The following is a 19,795-nucleotide window of genomic DNA, read 5'->3' as shown; positions in this document are numbered from 1 at the left end:
CATAACTATGCGCTTTTCTATCAATTGCCCAACAGTAATTTGTCTACCCATCATCTTATTATGCTTATGAGAGAGATGCTTCTAGTGATGCTATGGCCCCCGGACCCATTCACTTTATATTTACTAAAATCCTCAAACTACCTTGCTGCATTTTATTATCTTTTATTTTATTTGCAATTTATCTATCTACCACTATCAGGCTTGACCCTTGTATTTAACGGGAACGAGGGGATTGACAACCCCCTTGCATTCATTGGGTACGAGTATTTTCTTTGTGTGTGTGCATGTACTACTTATCGGTTTCTTGTGTAGTCCCCTACTGGTTCGAAAAACCTTGTTTCTTAACTGGGGGGATACTTCGCTACTGTGCAACATCACGCGTCCTCTACAGGGAAATCTCGACATTATCTACAAGCACCAAGAATAATTTCTAGTGCCGTTGCCTGGGAGACGTCATGTGAAGGAGTACAGGTCCCTTTGCACACATTTATCATTTACTTGTTTTATTTGCCATTTATTTTAATTAGTTTCCTTAAAAATAAAATACCAAAAAGATTCTTTTGAGTCCTTCCTTCAAATTTCTATTATGTCTTCACCAATTGCTCCTCCCGCCATTAATTGCTAATGTTAATGAGGAAATGCCTTAAAATCTGGCTAATGTTGATCCTCCCGGTGATAAAGAAATACCTACAATTTTGTGTACTGAAATATTCCACGTAGGTAATGGTGACGTAATTGGTAAAAGTGTTATTAAGAATTTCTTTACTTTTGCGGGAGCTTTACCAATGATAGGAGGATCCATTCTTACTAGAACTACTAGTTTTGTGGGTGCCATATCTTTGCTTATAGTTGATTTGATAGACAATTTTTTTTACATACATCCTGCTACAAAGATTATTACTAGACTTTCCAATATTCATGACCATTCAGTTAAACGAATGACTACAATATTTTTTTAACATGATGGTTATATTATGAATGAAGCTAGAGAGATATTTTATTATTATAAGATAAACGAAGAATGTCAACCTATGGCTCAAATATTGCTTGATCAAGATATGATAAAAAGACTAAAATCCACAAACTATGTTGCTTACAATGAGAAACTTATAAAAAAGGTTTCCCCATCCGTTTTGGTTGAAAGACTTTCTAAACACAATGGTAAATTTGCTATAGGAAATGTTAGACTAGATTGTGTACTTGAAGAACGATTCCGTGAGTATGTCTATAGAAACTTGTATAGTGAGGAGATAGAAAGAACCTATAAAGGACCAAAAGAAGAGTCTCCTCCACCAAAAATTGATCTTTTTAATAAGTTACAAATTAAATTCAGTCCCTTCAATTATTTTTGCTTGCCACCTAGAAAAAATGCTATTGATAGAAAGTAGTATGGAAGGAATATGGATGAACTTCCATATGGTTACACTTGAAACTATGCATTATACCTAGCTAGGGGCATTGAACAATAACGCTTGATGGGAGGCAACCCAATAGTTATATTTAAGAAAAAAAATGTGTGCAACCAAGATTATTGTTAATGCAATGATTGTATTTTTATCTTTTATTTCGAGTTTGTCCTAGGTAAAGCCTTTGGGATTATTTCGATGATAATTGAATAGATTCTATGCTAAAACAGAAACTTTTGCGCCAGTATTTGAATTTATATATTTTACTGGAACGTGAACTGGATCTGAAATGTTTACGCAGTATTGTGATACGAGTTTACTATGTTTTCCTAATTTTTTAGAATTTTTAGAGTTCCAAAAGTATGGTTTTAGTTCGGATCATTACAGAATGTTCTATTTAGATAGATTTTGTTTTCATTGCATAGTTTGCCTATTTTGATGATGTTATGGAATATATCAGGGGGTATAAGTCATGGAGAAGTTGGAATACAATAGTTATTATGCAAGGACAATTATGAATTTGATTATAATAGTACCTAAGTTTCTGGTTTACCTATTATACTAATTGATCTCACGAGATTCCGTTTAGTTTTGTGTGCTGAAGTTTTCATGTTTTGGGTCGGTTTACGATGGATGAAGGAATGAGGTACGGCAAGAGCCTGAGCTTGGGGATTCCCAGGGTACCCAAAGGTAATATTCAAGGAAGACCCAAGCGTCTAAGGTTGGGGATGCCCCGGAAGGCATCCCCTCTTTCGTCTCAATCCATCGGTATGTTACTCGGAGCTATATATTTTTTCATCACATGATATGTATTTTGCTTGGATTGGCGTGTATTGTATTTTGTTTTGCTTGCTGGTAGCCGCAATCATTGCCTTCTGAACACACCTTTTTAAGAGTCACGTATTCATTGGAATTTGTTGGAATGCTCTTTATGCTTTACTTATATCTTTTGAGTAGGAAGGCGCTCATGTGCTTAACTTATATCTTTAGAGAACGATGACAGTTATATTTTATAGAAATAAGTTTCACTCTCATGCTTCACTTATATATTTTTGGGATTTAAATAGGAAGTGCTAATTTGCACAAACTATATGACTAGTCTAGAAATGATAAGTATCCAGGAGTGATACAATAAAACTTTCATGTAGATCACTGAATATGAAGCATGTGATTTAAGAGATTTTGATGTCGTAATAGGAAAGGCTATTAGTCCATTATCATTAGTTTCTCGAAATATCTATATTAAAGCTTGTTATGTACTACACATTTAAGTTTCTGTTATGGCATAACCAGGATGTTGGAGCATACTTATTCTTCTATGAAATCCTTTGTGTTGTCCGAATCCGGGGCGCACGATGATTAACTCCTCCACCCTCCTCCCTAGGGGCATGCGGGTAGTACTTCTCTTTGAGGGCTAATAAACTTTCACAATAAGTATTTGAGTTCTTTATGATTAATGTGAGTTTGTGAACGAAAGCTCTCCCACATATTCATATTTTGCTAGGCCCTTCGGTACCATGTATTGCCCATTCTCATCTCGAGACTTGGTGAAAACTTTGCTAGTGCATCCAAATCATGTGATATGATACGCTCTATCACACATAAGCCTTATTATATTCTTCCTCAAAACACTGCCATACCTCCCTAATATGACATTTTCATAGTCATTCTAAGATATATTGCCATGCAACTTCCGCCGTTGATATCCACATGAATTGTGTGTTTGTTGTCAAAGAGGGAGGGAGCGCACTACTATGATCTACCAAACGTGTGCTTCAAAGTAGCACCATGTTTTCGATATAGAGTATCCATGATTTGCCACTTTCATATACTAGTAGGAATTTTTACATTATAAAACTTGACTTGCATATTCCGATGACGGGCTTCCTTAAAAGCCCGAGGTCTTCATGAGCAAGTAAGTTGGATGCACACCCACTAGTGAGCTTTCATACACTTATAGCTCTAGTGCATCTGTTGCATGACAATCCCGACTCCTCGCATCGATATCCATTGAAAGGCCATGCACAGATTCAATGAGTAGGGATAGCATTCGTTAAGCATTGTATATTTCGAAGAGTAAAAATTATTTTCTAGTATTCATGGATATTATTATGTTGATATCCATTATCATCATTTCACAATATTCATACCGTAAAATATTACATGATAAGACATGTTAGGTAGTATTCAACATCAAATATTTTGTTTTTATAATTTACCTACTCGACGACGAGAGGAATTAAGCGTGAGAATGTTTATACATCTCCAACGTATCTATGCTTTTTTATTTTTTCATGCTATTATATTATCAATATTGTATGCTTTATATGAAATTTTATATCTCTTTTGGGAACTAACCTATTAACTCGGTGCCTAGTGCCAGTTCGTGTTTTTCTCTATTTTATTGTTTTGCAAGAAAACAAAACCAAACGAATTCCAAACATAATGAAACTTTACGGTGATTTTTTCTGGACCAGGAAAGACCCTAGAAACCTTGGGAGGTGACCAGAAGATGTATGAGTGGGCCACAAGCTCACATGGCACGCCCCTAGGCGGGTGGGGGTGCCACCCGAGCTTGTGGGCCCCTCGTAACTCCGATCGAAATAATTCCAAGCCTATAAATTCCTTAATAACAAGAAAATCTCTGGGGAGCCTGGAAACAATTATTCTGCTGCCCCAAGTCTCTGTTCTTCCGCGATCTCATCTGGAGGCCTCTATCATACTTTGCCGTAGGGGGATCGATCATGGAGGGCCTCTACATCAATCTTGTTGCCTTCGCCATGACGCGTGTGTAGATCCTACAGGACCTACAGGTCCATAGCAGTAGTTAGATGGCTATATCTCTCTCTTTCATCTTCAGTACAGTGTTCCCTTCGAAGATCGATTCAGTGTAATCCTATCTGATGAATTATTGGTTTATGATATGATTATTCATTGAAAGTAATTAAGTCTTGTCTAAACTTTATTATGTGTGATTACTATAGCTGTGTATGCTTTCTGATCTATGAGTTTTCTTTGTCCATGTTGATTATTAGATCTTCATAGGAAGTGGTGCATAGTAGTAGGTTCGATCTTGCGGTGTTGTCACATAGTGACTCAAGGGGTACCGAGGCACATATTTGTACTGTTGCTACTAAGGGTAAAACGACGAGGTACAATTATATTAGTTGGTATTACTTTGTCTACATTATGTCATCATGCTCCAAGCATTACCATGTTTGTTATGAACTTAATACCTCAAGATGCATGCTGGATATCGGTCGAGGCATGGAGTAATAGTAGCAGATGCAGAATCATTTTGGTCTACTTGTCACGGACGTAACACCTATGCAATTCATCATGTCGTGAATAACGTCATAACTATGTGTTTTTCTCTCCATTGCCCAACAGTAATTTGTCTACCCACCGTATTATTATGCTTATTAGGGAGGTTCCACTAGTGATGCTATGCCCCCTGGGTCTATTCACTAAAACCCTAAAAATACCTTGCTAAATTTCATATCTTTTATTTTATTTGCAATTTATCTATCTACCATTATCAGGTTTGATCCTTATAGTTAACGAGAACGAGGGGATTGACATCCCCCTTGCATTCATAAGGTAAGAGTATTTGCTTTGTCTGTGTGTGCGTGTGTGTGTAGGTACTACTTATCTGTTTCACATGGAGTCTCCTAGTTGTTCGATAAACGTTGATTCTTACCTGAGGGAAATGCTTTGCTACTCTGCTACATCACCCTTCCTCTTCAGGGAAATTCGGACGATGTGTACCAAGAGGCATGGAGGCAACTGGAGTAACTTGGCATTGGAGCAGAGTTGCAACAGAGTGAAGTATCTTGGCAATAGGACAAGCCTGGAGGCAAATAAAGGGGAACCTTTAGATCACCTTCAGATGAGAGATTATGTACTGCTGGTCCTACTCCAAGGAGAGATGAAATGTGGGTGCCTTCTTGTCTCACGCTCCCCTTGAGATTGGAGGGGTGAATAGGTTAATAAAGCAACTGGATGGAAAAAGAAGGTGACGCATTGGCAAGAACCTAAACAAAAAAAATGGTACAGGGTCCTCGAGCGCCACAGTAGGATCACGAGAGGATGGTACAGGGTCATCGCGAATAGTCTTTGCACTGGTTCAGTTTCCACCTTGACCTCCTCTGTGCCCTCCCCGACATCCACATCCACCACATGGTCCTGATCCCACAAGCATGTATAATGAGGCCCTAAGATCCTTGAAATATATCGCTGATAGAGGGTGAATTATGTCGTTGTATTCCATCTATACATGGTCAAGGTGGCCACACACACCGAACAAGTCAAGAAGCTTCTCCTACTTCACCTATTAAATTTGCCGCTTCGAGTCCCGTATCACTGAGACCACATTCTTCAAGGGCTTAAAAACAATGATCTTAACCCATACATGGTAAAAGTTACCTTTGAGCTCGCCCACATTTCCTGCAAGGGCCGTCACTAGATGAGAAAATTTGTCCGGGACGTCATGGATTTGGATCGAAATATTCAACGTGTCAAACGCCACCATAGAAAAGTTGGTCACACCATCATAGTGTGTAAGGATGAAAACGTTTCCCCAAAAATTATATTCCAAGGCCCATCTCGCATCACATGCTCCCCATTCCCAAGGCAAATTTTTTGCATTGTGTACAACACATGTGCAAGATCCCATGTCGCTCTCGTGTTCTTTAAGAACCAAAGTTGACTCTATGGTTGTGAACTCAAACTACTGCCATCCATCTTGAAATCACATCCAGTGGAACCCTAGTTCCGCCATGATGTTATCTGATACGTCCATTTTGCATCATGTTTTCCTATAGTTATTTATGATGTTTTTATGCATGATAATGCTTCTTGGAGTAATTATAATGCCTTTTCTCTCATAATATGCAAGGTTCACACAAAGAGGGAGAATACCGGCAGCTGGAATTCTGGACCTGAAAAAAGCTACGTTAGGCTACCTATTCTGCACAACTCCAAATGAGCTAAAACTTCACGGGGAATCTTTATGGAATAAACAAGAATTATTGGAGAAAACAACTACCGGAGGGGGCCCACCAGGTGGGCACAACCCACCTGGTATATAAGTCATTTTAACCTAGAAAAAATAGGGGGAGGACTTTCGGGACGAAGCTCCGCCGTCTCGAGGCGGAACTTGGGCAGGAGCACTTTTGCCCTCCGGCGAAGCGATTCCGCCGGGGGAACTTCCCTCCCAGAGGGGGAAATAATCGTCATCATCATCACCAACAACTCTCCCATCTTGGGGAGGGCAATCTCCGTCAACATCTTCAACATCACCATCTCCTCTCAAACCCTAGTTCATCTCTTGTGTTTAATCTTTGTACCGGAACTATATATTGGTACTTGTGGGTGACTAGTAGTGTTGATTACATCTTGTAGTTGATTACTATATGGTTTATTTGATGGAAGATTATATGTTCAAATCCATTATGCTATTTAATACCCCTAAGATCTTGAGCATGATTATCATTTGTGAGTAGTTACTTTTGTTCTTGAGGTCACGGGAGAAATCTTGTTGCAAGTAATCATGTGAACTTGATATGTGTTCGATGTTTTGATGGTATGTATGTTATGATCCCCTTAGTGGTGTCATGTGAACGTCGATTACATGACACTTCACCATACTTGGGCCGAATAGAATGCATTGTGGAGTAGTTATTAGATGATGGATTGCGAGAGTGACAGAACCTTGAACCCTAGTTTATGCGCTATTCAGTAAGGGGCTGATTTGGATCCAAAATTTTAATGCTATGGTTATATTTATTCTTAATACTTTTCTCGTAGTTGCGGATGCTTGCGACGGGGTTAATCATAAGTAGGAGATTTGTTCAAGTAAGAACTGCACCTAAGCACCGGTCCACCCACATATCAAATTATCAAAGTACCGAACACAAATCAAACCAACATGATGAAAGTAGTGAATTGGTAGCACCCTCCCATGGCGACTCCCACCCTCCCATGGCGAATCCCATGGCAACTTCGGCTCCCTGCCCTAGTTACCCCTCCCGGCGACCCCAATGGACGGCCTCCTCCATTGGGATTTCTCCCCCGGCCTCAAGGTCGAGGGCCAGGTGCGTGCTCATTTTGCACCTACGGTTCACTTCGTCCCCAAACCCAACTCCAAGGAGTTCTTCCTTGAAGTTTCTTTCTCCAAGGCCTCTTTTCCTCTCTCGGTGGAATCTGTGGGATTGGCCCTTCAATCTTGCATTGGTGGAATCAGTGATGGTTTCAATGTGCTTCGTCTGGGTGATCGGCGTTTTCGGTTTTCTGTGGCATCTAATCGTGTTGGTCATTTTATTTATGGCCTCCGAGACCGCATTTGGCCGGATTTCATATGCCACTTCCATCTCCATCGAGTTTCTCGGACTCATCATCAATCTTTTGGATGGAATGCGGATACTGAGATAGTGTTATGTTAATGGTTGATATTTGTTCAGTGCCAACAAAGGAATATATATATATATATAATCGGCTTCAGCATTGCCCGTAGTGTGATTGTTTTGGTCATCTGAAATCATTGTGCATGGTGTTTTTTGCCAGCGTTGCGGGGATACTACTAGGAATTGTTCTTGTATTGCACAAAGGGTTGATGTCGTTGCACATGACTCTCCACGTCATGTGCCATGCACACTGGGCCGGCCTACCATGTTAACTTGCTCTGCATGTCTGGCCTCGGGCCACCGATCTGTGAAATGCCCTGGGCCTAGCAGATGTCAATTTTGTCAGCATATTGGCCACAGGGCCCGCAAGCCCACCAGGTGTCATAAGCTACCCAAGCTTTGCTGGACACCAACCATACCCCACGCTTCCAAATCTAATGAGATCCTACCCAACAGTGAAACAGGATCTCCTATGGTAGGTAATCCTATGGTGGTCCGTGCGGCCCATAGAAAACGGGATTCGAAAGCACATCTTGTTTGCATTTGGAAGCAAAAGATCCCGCACCCTTCGAATGTGGCTCCTTCTCATTGCTCGACGATACGCCTCCCTTATGCAGGTGTAGTCAAGTCCGCCTGCCAAAAACCCCAATCGGGTGTGGAGACGTCCTCCTCGAGTTTGCCAACCCTGCTATGATACGTCTCCAACGTATCTATAATTTTTGATTGCTCCATGCTATATTATCTACTGTTTTGGACTATATTGGGCTTTATTTTCCACTTATATATTATTTTTGGGACTAACCTATTAACCGGAGGCCCAGCCCAGAATTGTTGTTTTTTGCCTATTTCAGTATTTCGGAGAAACAGAATATCAAATGGAGTCCAAACGGAATGAAACCTTCAGGAACGTGATTTTCTAACCGAACGTGATCCAAGAGACTTAGACCCTACACCAAGGAACAAAAGAGGCGGTCACGAGGGTGGGGGCACCCCCCCTAGGGCGCCCCCTGCTTCGTGGCCCCCCTGTTGCTCCACCGACGTACTCCTTCCTCCTATATATACCTACGTACCCCCAAACGATCAGATACGGAGCCAAAAACCTAATTCCACCGCCGCAACTTTCTGTATCCACGAGATCCCATCTTGGGGCCTGTTCCGGAGCTCCGCCGGAGAGGTCCGTCATCACGGAGGGCTTCTACATCATCATAGCCTTTCCAATGAAGTGTGAGTAGTTTACCTCAAACCTTCGGGTCCATAGTTATTAGCTAGATGGCTTCTTCTCTCTTTTTGGATCTCAATACAATGTTCTCCCCCTCTCTTGTGGAGATCTATTCGATGTAATCCTTCTTTTTGCGGTGTGTTTGTTGAGACGGATGAATTGTGGGTTTATGATCAAGTCTATCTATGAATAATATTTGAATCTTCTCTGAATTCTTTTATGTATGATTGGTTATCTTTGCAAGTCTCTTCGAATTATCAGTTTGGTTTGGCCTACTAGATTGGTTTTTCTTGCCGTGGGAGAAGTGCTTAGCTTTGGGTTCAATCCTGTGGTGTCCTCTCCCAGTGACAGAAGGGGCAGCAAGGCACGTATTGTATTGTTGCCATCGAGGATAACAAGATGGGGTTTTTATCATATTGCATGAAACTATCCCTCTACGTCATATCATCTTGCTTAAGGCGTTACTCTGTTTTTAACTTAATACTCTAGATGCATGCTGGATAGCGGTCGATGAGTGGAGTAATAGTAGTAGATGCAGGCAGGAGTCGGTCTACTTGTCTCGGACGTGATGCCTATATACATGATCATACCTAGATATTCTCATAACTATGCTCAATTCTGTCAATTGCTCAACAGTAATTTGTTCACCCACCGTAGAATACTTATGCTCTTCAGAGAAGCCACTAGTGAAACCTATGGCCCCCGGGTCTATTCTCATCATATCAATCTCCATCACTTTACTATTGCTTTGCTTTTTTACTTTGCCTTTTACTTTTCACTTTGCATCTCTATATCAAAAATACCAAAAGTATTATCTATCATCTCTATCAGATCTCACTCTCGTAAATGACCGTGAAGGGATTGACAACCCCTAATCGCGTTGGTTGCAAGGAGCTATCGTTTTGTGTAGGTACGAGGGACTTGCGTGTAGCCTCCTACTGGATTGATACCTTGGTCCTCAAAAACTGAGGGAAATACTTACGCTACTTTGCTGCATCATCCTTTCCTCTTCGGGAAAATCTAACACAGTGCTCAAGAGGTAGCATGCTACCCCTGCATCCGCAAAAAACCACAGTTTGCTCCTCCTCGCCGGCCGCTCCGCTTCCAATCTGCAGTTCTTCCCCAGCGGCGGCCATGGCGAACTTTGCGGTGCGCCCCTTCGCCTTTTCTCTAGAAGGATCGACCTTCGACCGAGGCTCCGCGCATCGTGTCCAGCGACAGGTCATGGTGGTCGATGATCCTCCGCGCAACCATGATAGGTATGCCATCGTCACCATTGATCCCCCAGTACCTGATCATCAGAAGGAGTATTGGCTTGCTGAGGTCTGCCGCATCATCACAGTTGATCTTGAATATGAGCTTCTAGATGATTTTATTTATCCGCTTGGCATTGGGTGCGTAGTTTTGTCTGATATGGAAAGCAGAGATAACGCGGTTAGAGAAGGTCCTCATGCTCTGGAAGATGATTCTTACTTCTCTTTGGTTCCGCATGACGAAGGCCCCAACATGCGTATGCCCGTGTTTGAGTATGAGGTTTGGGTTATGCTACTTGCCTTTCCTATGGACTATCAGACTGAGCACTATGTGCACTAGGCAGTATCTAACTTTGGCAAACTTCTGGTTTGGCCTCGCGCGGGGCAAAACAAGGCCAGGGTTCTTGTTAAATGTCATATTGAGGATGTGGCAGAGGTCCCTCACAGTCTGCTTGTCACCAGAGTAGGTTTACTACCAGGTTTGGGTCGTTCATGGTCTGTACCAGTGTATGTTCTTAATGTTCACAACACCATTCCAGGTCTGGTGGGAACTAAGGATCCACCACCTCTGCTTAATGCTTCGCCACACCCATATGTGCTTCCTTTTTACACTGTCATGTAGCAGGCTCATCTGGATGAGATGGCTGCCCAACAAGCTCAGAATGAGGCTGCCTGGAATGCCCCTGCCCCTGCTCCAGAACAACTTCATGAAAATGGTTGGAGAGCTTGGCCCGTGATCCCCCCACCATACACAGGATTCAGCTTCAGGTCTTTTTTTCAGTATGATGGCCCCTCCCTGATGGATGGAGTGGACCCTGAACAGAATGTGCATGACAACCTATCTAACATTTGGTCCTCTGAAGATGAAGTTGCTGCTGTGGGGAGTCTGGTGGATGGCTTTATCAATGGAAATCCTGCTGCCAGAGATGCTTTTGTTCGTGCTGGGGGTGAGTCAGCCAATGTCACTATTGCTATGGATCAAGAGCTACTTTTGTGGATGGGCTCTATGCTCAAACACATCTACACCCGGGCCATCACCAATGGACAAGCTGAGAATGTTATGTTTCCTCTCAATCCCTTCAAACTTATCCAGAAACATTTGGAGGCAGCTTGTGCTTTTTGGTTGCAGAATCTGAAGCCTGAGCCTGATCATATGTCCAACTTTTCAGTGCTCAATTCCAGATGGGCGTTTGCATTGGACCTTTGCACTTATCCTCTGCACCTTCAGGTGCTCTAACTGATGTTTCCCATGTGGAGGATGCACTTTTGCTTCAGTCACAAGAGATCGCTGTCTCAGTTCCTATAGTGTCATTTGACAATGCAATCCAGGCCGACCTGCTCGCCCCACCACCTGGCACTGCTCTTCAACTGCTAGCGTCCTCCTCTTCGTTTAATGTTGCTGCATCCCACAGTGCCAAGGTTCCTCTTGACACCACTGCAGTCCGGAGGAGCACTCGCTCTAGCAAGTATGATGGCTTGAAGGTTAGCCATGCCATTGATGTCAAGCAGAGTCGATCGAGGGTGAAGGCCAGGGTCGTTCCGACTGTCAATGTTGTCTCCACAGCTGCAGGTCCAGCCGTGACATGCCCTCCACCAACATCCATTCAAGCGCTCCAGCAGGTGGGCGATCAGTGCGGTATTGGTCCTGAGGACATCTCTGAAGACAAGCTGTTGGCTACCCAGCAGATAGCCCCGGATGAGGCTGTCTGATTTTATTTCTGTTCATGAATAAATCTTGGAATATTCTCTCATGGAACATCAGAGGGATTAACTCTGAAAGCAAACTTTTGGCACTTAGAAATGCTATCAAAACTAGCAGTTGTTCAGTGTTATGTATTCAAGAAACTAAGTAGGAATCTTTTGATTTAGCGTTTCTTAAATCTTTCTGCCCCAAGCGATTTGATAAATTTGTTTCTGCGCCATCGATTGGGGCATCGGGAGGCATTATTACTATCTGGAATAGCTCTATCTTTATGGAGACACCATGGCATGTGGAATCTTTTGCGGCGGGTGTTTCCTTCTTGGCTACTCAGTCGAATGAATCTTGGAACTTGGTGAATGTCTACGGCCAGAGACGGTCAGATTTTACTTCCTGGCTTTTTCATCTTAATATACCGGATGATGAAAACTGGTTAATTTTGGGTGACTTCAGTTTCATACGGTCCACTGATAACAGAAATAAGCCGGGAGGAGATGCTACTGATATGATGTTATTCAATGAGCTTATATCTGCACAATCCTTAATGGAAATCCCAGTTAAGGGTAGGGCTTTCACGTGGAGCAACATGCAAGACGACCCGCTCCTGGAGCAGCTTGACTGGTTCTTTTCATCTTCGAACTGGACCACCTCTTTTCCTAACACAATGGTTCTGCCTATGGGGAAACCGGTCTCTGATCATATTCCGTGCGTGCTCTCATTTGAGTCCAAAATCCCAAAATCAAACCTTTTCTGGTTTGAAAACTTCTGGATCAATCACACTGGTTTCTCTGAACTTATTGCCCGGTCTTGAAGTAAACCTTGTCACGCACCTAACTCTGCAGCAGTCGTCTGCAAGAAGCTCAAAACGCTCCGTTACGATCTCAAACGCTGGAGTAGAGGTGTTTCCAACCTGAAAATTATGATCCAAAACAGCAACGAAGCATTAGCCAATCTCGATGCTCTAGAAGACAAGAGGGTTTTGTTTGTCCAGGAAGCAAACTTCAGACGTATTCTGAAAGGACACCTTAACTGTCTCCTAAAGTACCAGAATGAATATTGGAGGAAAAGATGCACTGTCAGATACTTCAGATTTGCGGATGACCACACTAAGCTGTTTCAATCTCTTGCAACTGAGAGATTTAGACACAATTCAATTGCCAGTTTGCAGGAAGGCGATGTAGAGGTTACTGATCATGCTGGCAAAGAAGGTGTGTTGTTCAACACATATAAAGAACGCTTGGGGACTTCTAAACCCACAAACATGTGCTTTGATCTTAACCGTGTCATAAAAAAGGTGGAGGGTTTGGAGATGCTTTCGGCCCCCTTTTCTAACGATGAGATCGACGCAGTGATCAAAGAGATGCCTAGTGATAGGGCCCCCGGTCCTGATGGTTTTAATGGTTGTTTCCTCAAAAATTGCTGGCACATTATCAAGGAAGATATCTACAAAATGTGTCATGATTTTCACGATGGCAACCTTGACATAACCAGCATCAGTGAGGGTTATATAACCCTCATTCTGAAGATTTCCTCTCCTGTAACGGCTAACGATTTCAGACCCATAACACTACTCAATTGTTGTCTGAAAATCATCACAAAAATCCTAGCCAACCATCTGCAGAAAGTCATTCTTAAAATCATCCATAGGAATCATTATGGCTTCCTCAAAGGGAGAACCATTCAGGATTGTTTGGCATGGTCATTTGAGTACATCCATCTGTGCCAAGCATCCTCGCGAGAGATAGTGCTCCTCAAACTTGATTTTGCCAAAGCCTTTGACACAATAGAACATGATCCGATGTTGCAGATCATGAAACAAATGGGCTTTGATGACAAATGGCTTGGTTGGATGAAATCTATATTTGCCTCTGGAGTTTCTTCGGTTCTTTTGAATGGTGTCCCAGGCAGGAAATTTTTGTGCAAATGTGGAGTGAGACAGGGAGACCCACTATCACCTCTCGTTTTTGTTTTAGTAGCTGATCTCCTTCAAGCAGCGATTAATGATGCCTACACCCAAGGATTAATTGAATTACCTTTTCCATGCAATCGGAGGGGTGACTACCCGGTGATTCAATACGCCGATGACACGATCCTGGTCATGCCAGCTTGCCCCGATCAAGCCACTCGCATGAAGTCCATCTTGGTAGATTATGCTGATTCTGTTGGTCTGAAAATAAACTTCCATAAGTCAACATTGATTCCCATCAATCTTGACCTGCAGCAAGCTTCTATTCTGGCCCAAATCTTTGGCTACAATGTCGGATTACTTCCATTTACTTACCTGGGCCTTCCCATGGGAACGACAAAACCAACGCTGCTTGAACTCATGCCGTTGGTGTGTGGGATTGAGAGGAAATTGTCCACTGCCCTGTCCTTGCTTTCAGCTGGCGCCAAACTCACGTTGGTAAACTCTACCATCACCTCCATGTTGATCTATGCTATGTGCACACTTAAACTACACCCGAAAGTGATTGATCACATTGACAAGTTGCGCAGATACTGTTTGTGAGCCAAAAACACTGAGGCAGGAGTAAAAAATAACTCTTTGGCCGCTTGGGAGCTTGTTTGTAAGCCAAAGTGCAAAGGTGGTCTTGGGGTGATTGACATCAAAACTCAAAATGTGGCCCTGCTCCTCAAACATCTTTACAAATTCTGCAACCGTCAGGATGTCCCGTGGGTGACATTGATCTGGGACACATACTATGTGGGTACGGTACCACATACAGTTGGTCCGATCAGATCCTTCTGGTGGTGTGACATCATGCAACTCAGCAATGTGTTTCGAGGGATCTCAAAGGTTACAGTTGGTGATGGGACTTTAGCTCTGTTCTAGAAGGACGTGTAGTTTGATCATGACCAGGAAGCCCCGCTCTCCGAGATCTATCCCAGAGCCTTCTCGTTTGCCACAAATGAGGATGAGTCCGTCTGCACTACTTTGGAAGCAACGGACCCAGCCATGCTTTGGAAGCGAGAGAGGGAGTCAGAGAGATTCAGCCGGGCTCGATGCATGTCATACCGGAGAGAGGTTCTGCTGATACTTGGGTTTGTACCCTCAGTGGAAAGTTCTCGGCCAAAAGCTACTACAACCACTGTTTCAGGGAGACGATCGCCGACGATGCCTTTCTCTGGCTTTGGGAGGCCAAGAGCCCCATCAAATTCAAAATGTTTGGTTGGCTGTTGCTAGTTGACCGCGTAAACACGCGAAACATGTTGAAGCATAGGCATTTTGCTGTTGTGGACAATAACTATGGGTGTATGCTTTGCCAAAATCCTCCCGAGGAAACAGTTGAGCATCTCTTCTTCTCGTGCCCATTTAGCCAGCGCTGCTGGAACAAAGTGGGTCTGAGATGGCCGCATGATGGAAATAGGATATCTCTGCTGCACGAAGGTAAAACCCAATGGAGGCAACCGCTATTCATGGACATTTTCTTGCTGGCCGCATGGAGCATCTGGAAGGAGAGGAACAATGAATTCTTCAGAGGAGTGCCACACTCCTTCATTGCATGGCTTGATAGCTTCAAGCACCTGTTGGGCCTCCTTGTTCACAATTGTAAAGAAGAGCTTCACCCCTTCTTAGACTCTTATATACAAAACATGTAGACACTAGAGTTTTTCTGCATTCACTAGAGGGGTTGAGGGGAGCCCTGCAAAACCCCCACATGTAATGATGTAACATGGTTGAGGGGAGCCCTGCAAAACCCCCACATGTAATGATGTAACATCTGTTTGTGAGTAAATACAACAGTCAGTGGGAGCCTCTCCCACTGTCGTTCCTAGTAAAAAAACATGATGAACGTGACTAGATGAAATTCCCGTGTACCCTCAAGAACGCTTTTCTTATCATAAGAAACCATTTTGGCATGTCCTTTGCCTCAAAAGCATTGGCTACCATGCTGCACTTTTGTTACCGTTACCGTTACTTGCTCGTTACAAATTATCTTGCTATCAAATTACTCGTTACTTATAATGTATGTGCTTGCAGAAAATACCTTGCTGAAAACTACTTGTCATTTCCTTCTGCTCCTCGTTGGGTTCGACACTCTTACTTACCGAAAGGACTACGATTGATCCCCTATACTTGTGGGTCATCATTATCCAACTCAGAACTAGACCCCACACCAGACTCCTCCGCCGCTGAACTTGCCGCTGCCATCTTGAACCCTAAACCGACAATTTCTGGATCGGTTGTTGCAGCACCCCTAAATCCCTCTCGCGAGCCAGAAGTTCGATCAAGGCCGAGTAGGGATGTAGGGATCTCCCAATGATCAACCCAAAAAGTAACAGTGGTTGGATCGGGGTAGAGAAGATAAACCTCGACGGTGGCCACATATCACCTCTGGGAGAACCTATAACCCTAACGAAAATGTTTCCTCCATCTGCTTCTGTTTTTTGCAGTTTTACTGGTACAACTAAACTAGTACATTACCACAATGCTTCTGGGTTGGCCCAATCAGGCGCGCCCTCGGCATGTATTTGCCAATATTTTTTAAATAATTAGTTGGAATTCAAATTAATCATTGAAGAAATTAAAAAGGGATTAAATAAAAAAATCCAAGTCTTAAATTACACGGCCTGGCCGGATGAAAATGTAGGCTATATTCCATATTGTGGCCAGGCCCAAAAAACTAAGTGGACATACACATAAAATTATAGTACCATCTCGGATAAAAAAAAGAAGGCAGTGGATAGACCAAAAATACTCGGAGAAACAACCTCCCTTTGTTGTTAGGTATAGATATAGACTCTAGTCGTTATATATGTCGCGTCTTTTGTGAAGGGTCTGCAAGTACCTTTTCTATTCCCATGCATGTTTGTACACTACTTGGTGAGGGACATAGTAGCAACACAACCAACTTTGCTTAGGCTGGAAACTACAACTTTTACTTACTTAGGGCATCTCCAAAGCTGACCTGCAAATGTCTCTATTATATATCCGTTTTTATGTCACATTGTCGACGGACAACATGCGGGATGGAGCCATTTAATGATAATAACAGAGTATCCGATTGGGAGGAGAATAAGTAGGTGAAGACCATGCATATGGTGGGATATTTGAGGTTTAGTGTCCTATTGTGAGGAGAGGGAGGAGTAGGGGACCAAGCATGTGTGGTTGGAAGGTGAGAGAGAAGAGATGGACCATGAATGTGTTTAGTCAAGTGTATGTTTGGACCCCGGCAAAGCCCCCCTGTTTGTCTCTTGGATATCGGAATCCGTACGTCCAGACTGCTAAGCAGACATATGCAGGTTTCCGTCAGATGGCAAAAGTGGTTCGAATACTCTGGTCCGGACATATAGTGGAAGTTTTAGGATCCGCTTTGGAGATGCCCTTACACCTAAAGTAGACAACCATGCACTCTAGAAACCTGTATCTCCTTTAGAGATGTATGCCAGGATATTTAAGAAAACTAATATCGATACAAGGCCATACATATATTTTTTGCTCATCTAAGTGGAACAATGAATATACAAAGACACTCAACTTTCTTCCTTTTCCACTATATAAAAACAATAAAGTCTTAGCCAATGATTTGTAAGAGGCATTATCTCAAAAAAATTAACTAACAACAATTTGTAAAATGTATAATTGTATTTAGGTGTCCCTCATATTTATTATATGCGTATTTCATCATATCAATGAGCCCATCGGACGCATCATCGTCCCCGTAGCGTCGCTGTACCTGCCGCCCAACGACATGGCCAAGTCAGTGCCGTCGAAATGGTTCAATTTGTCGCGCTTCCTCGGGATGACGGTGGACGTCACGATCGGGAGCAAGAACCGGGAGTCGTCCAAGACGTTCACCAGCAGGATACACCTGAAGATGAGCCTGGAGATGGTGTACCAACGTGCTAGACGCGCGGATGCACTACAGCAGCGACCTGCAGCCGGCAGCGAAAAACCTCCGAAAGAGTGCCATAGGCGTGCTGGAGAAGTGGAGGTGGGCATCCTCAGCGCGCACGGCCCGGTCGGCAGCAAGAACCCCTACTGCGTTGCCAAGTGGGTGCGCACGCGCACGCTGCTGGGCACCGCTGCACCACAGTGGAACGAGCCGTACACCTGTGATGTATTCGACCTCAGCACCGTCATCACGGTCGCCGTCTTGGACAGTAACCACATCCACCGCGGTCATGCAGTCAGACCAGCCGAGGACCAGAGGATCGGCAAGGTGCGCGTCCGGCTCGCGACATTAGAGAGAGACCGCGTGTACACGCTCAAACCGTCGGGGCTGAAAAAGATGGGGTAGCTCCACCTTGCCGTCCGGTTCACCTGCAATTTCGTGGGCCAAAATGCTGGCCATGTATGCCAAACCGCTAAAAAAAGATACATGGGCACTTGCACTCAAAACATATTTTAATAGAAGAAGCTCATCCGGGTGAGGCGCCACAAATTCGCTCTTGACGAGAGTTGAACCGTGGGCACAGGATTCGCCACTGCGACCCTTGCCACTAGGCTACAGCCTAGTCCTCTGCTGCGGAAGATACACCACACCCATCCTGGCGATGCAGATGCTGGACAAGTCCGACCCGCCACTACATAAGGAGGCGGTGGAGTACATGCTGGAGGACGATTCCCACATGTTTAGCCTTCGTGGAAGCAAGGCATACATCTGCCGGATCACCACGCTCTTCTCGAGTGTTGTCACCGTGGCCAAATGGTTCGACGGTATCTGCAAGTGGAAGAACCCAATGACGACGATTTTGGGGCACGCGGTGTTCCTGAAGCTGGTGCGCAACCCGGAGTTGATCCTGCCCATCGTGTTCCTATGATTGATCATGATTGCGGCGTGGAACTATTGTTGGCGGCTACGGCACCCGCCGCACATAGACACGGTGTTGTCGCACGTGGAGCTCGCGCACCCGGACGAGGAGCTCAACACGTTCGTGAACATAGATGCGGTGCTGTGGTGGTACTGGGGTCAGACGTACCCCGACAAGCTAGATCAGGAGTTTGACACGTTCCCAACGTCGAAACCGGATGACATCATGAGGCAGAGGTATGATTGACATAGGGGCATCGCCGGCATGGTGCAGATGATGACTGGCTACCTGGCTACGCACGGAGAGCGCGGTGCACTCAGTGCTCCTCTTGCTCGACCCCAGAGCGGCTACACAGGGAGAGCGCTGGCACGACCCCAGGTTGACGGCCGTCTTCATGGTGATGGTGCTATACTTCCTCCGGCCGCCGTCGTTCCGGGGCAGGACCAACCTGCTACTCAACTTGTACAGTCGTCTTCCTTCCAAGGACGACGTGATGCTATAAGTTTTTTTTCATGCAATGAACGTGATGGGTGCGGGGCTTCTTTTTTGCCTACTATTCATGTGACTGTATATCCCCCGTTCTTCAAACAATTCGCTGGATAAATCGTACTGTTGGATTCAAAGAAAGAAGCATTGGAGTTGGCAGAGGATCTACTGGTTGTGAGAATTGTCGAAATCAACAGAAGGGGATAAGGGCATCTCCAGCGTGGACCTTCAAACCGCCCGCATCCGTGTGGATTGCATTATTCAGACCGCAGAAGCCATCCAATGCGGGCCTGTATCGGTTCGCCGAGCGGTCCGGATGTATTCTCTCCCGCGAACCGGAACAAAACATGGTTTTTTTTTTGCACGAATCCGGACACGCGAAACGTGGCTCTCTGCCCCCTCCCCCTCGACCCACCCAAAAGGAATCGAGCCCGCGCTTTTGTAGCAACCCGCACTATTTCCGCACCGAAATCGCACACTCTCTTCTTCCATCCCCTGTCGCTCTCCACCCAATTCCCGCTCTTTTCTCCCACAGTCTACTTCCACTACCGATACAAGCCTCCATACTACTA

The 19,795-nt window shown here is 44.2% G+C and overlaps 1 pseudogene; it reads left to right on the top strand.

Annotated features, from left to right (window-relative positions):
* Positions 1-14,984: 14,984 nt before the first annotated feature.
* On the top strand, positions 14,985-18,983 carry LOC125538547 (annotated as a pseudogene).
* The last annotated feature ends 812 nt before the right edge of the window (positions 18,984-19,795 follow it).

This window comes from Triticum urartu, chromosome 2 (assembly GCF_003073215.2).
Source record: "Triticum urartu cultivar G1812 chromosome 2, Tu2.1, whole genome shotgun sequence".
NCBI lineage: Eukaryota > Viridiplantae > Streptophyta > Magnoliopsida > Poales > Poaceae > Triticum > Triticum urartu.
This window is presented reverse-complemented; position numbering and strand designations above follow the sequence as displayed.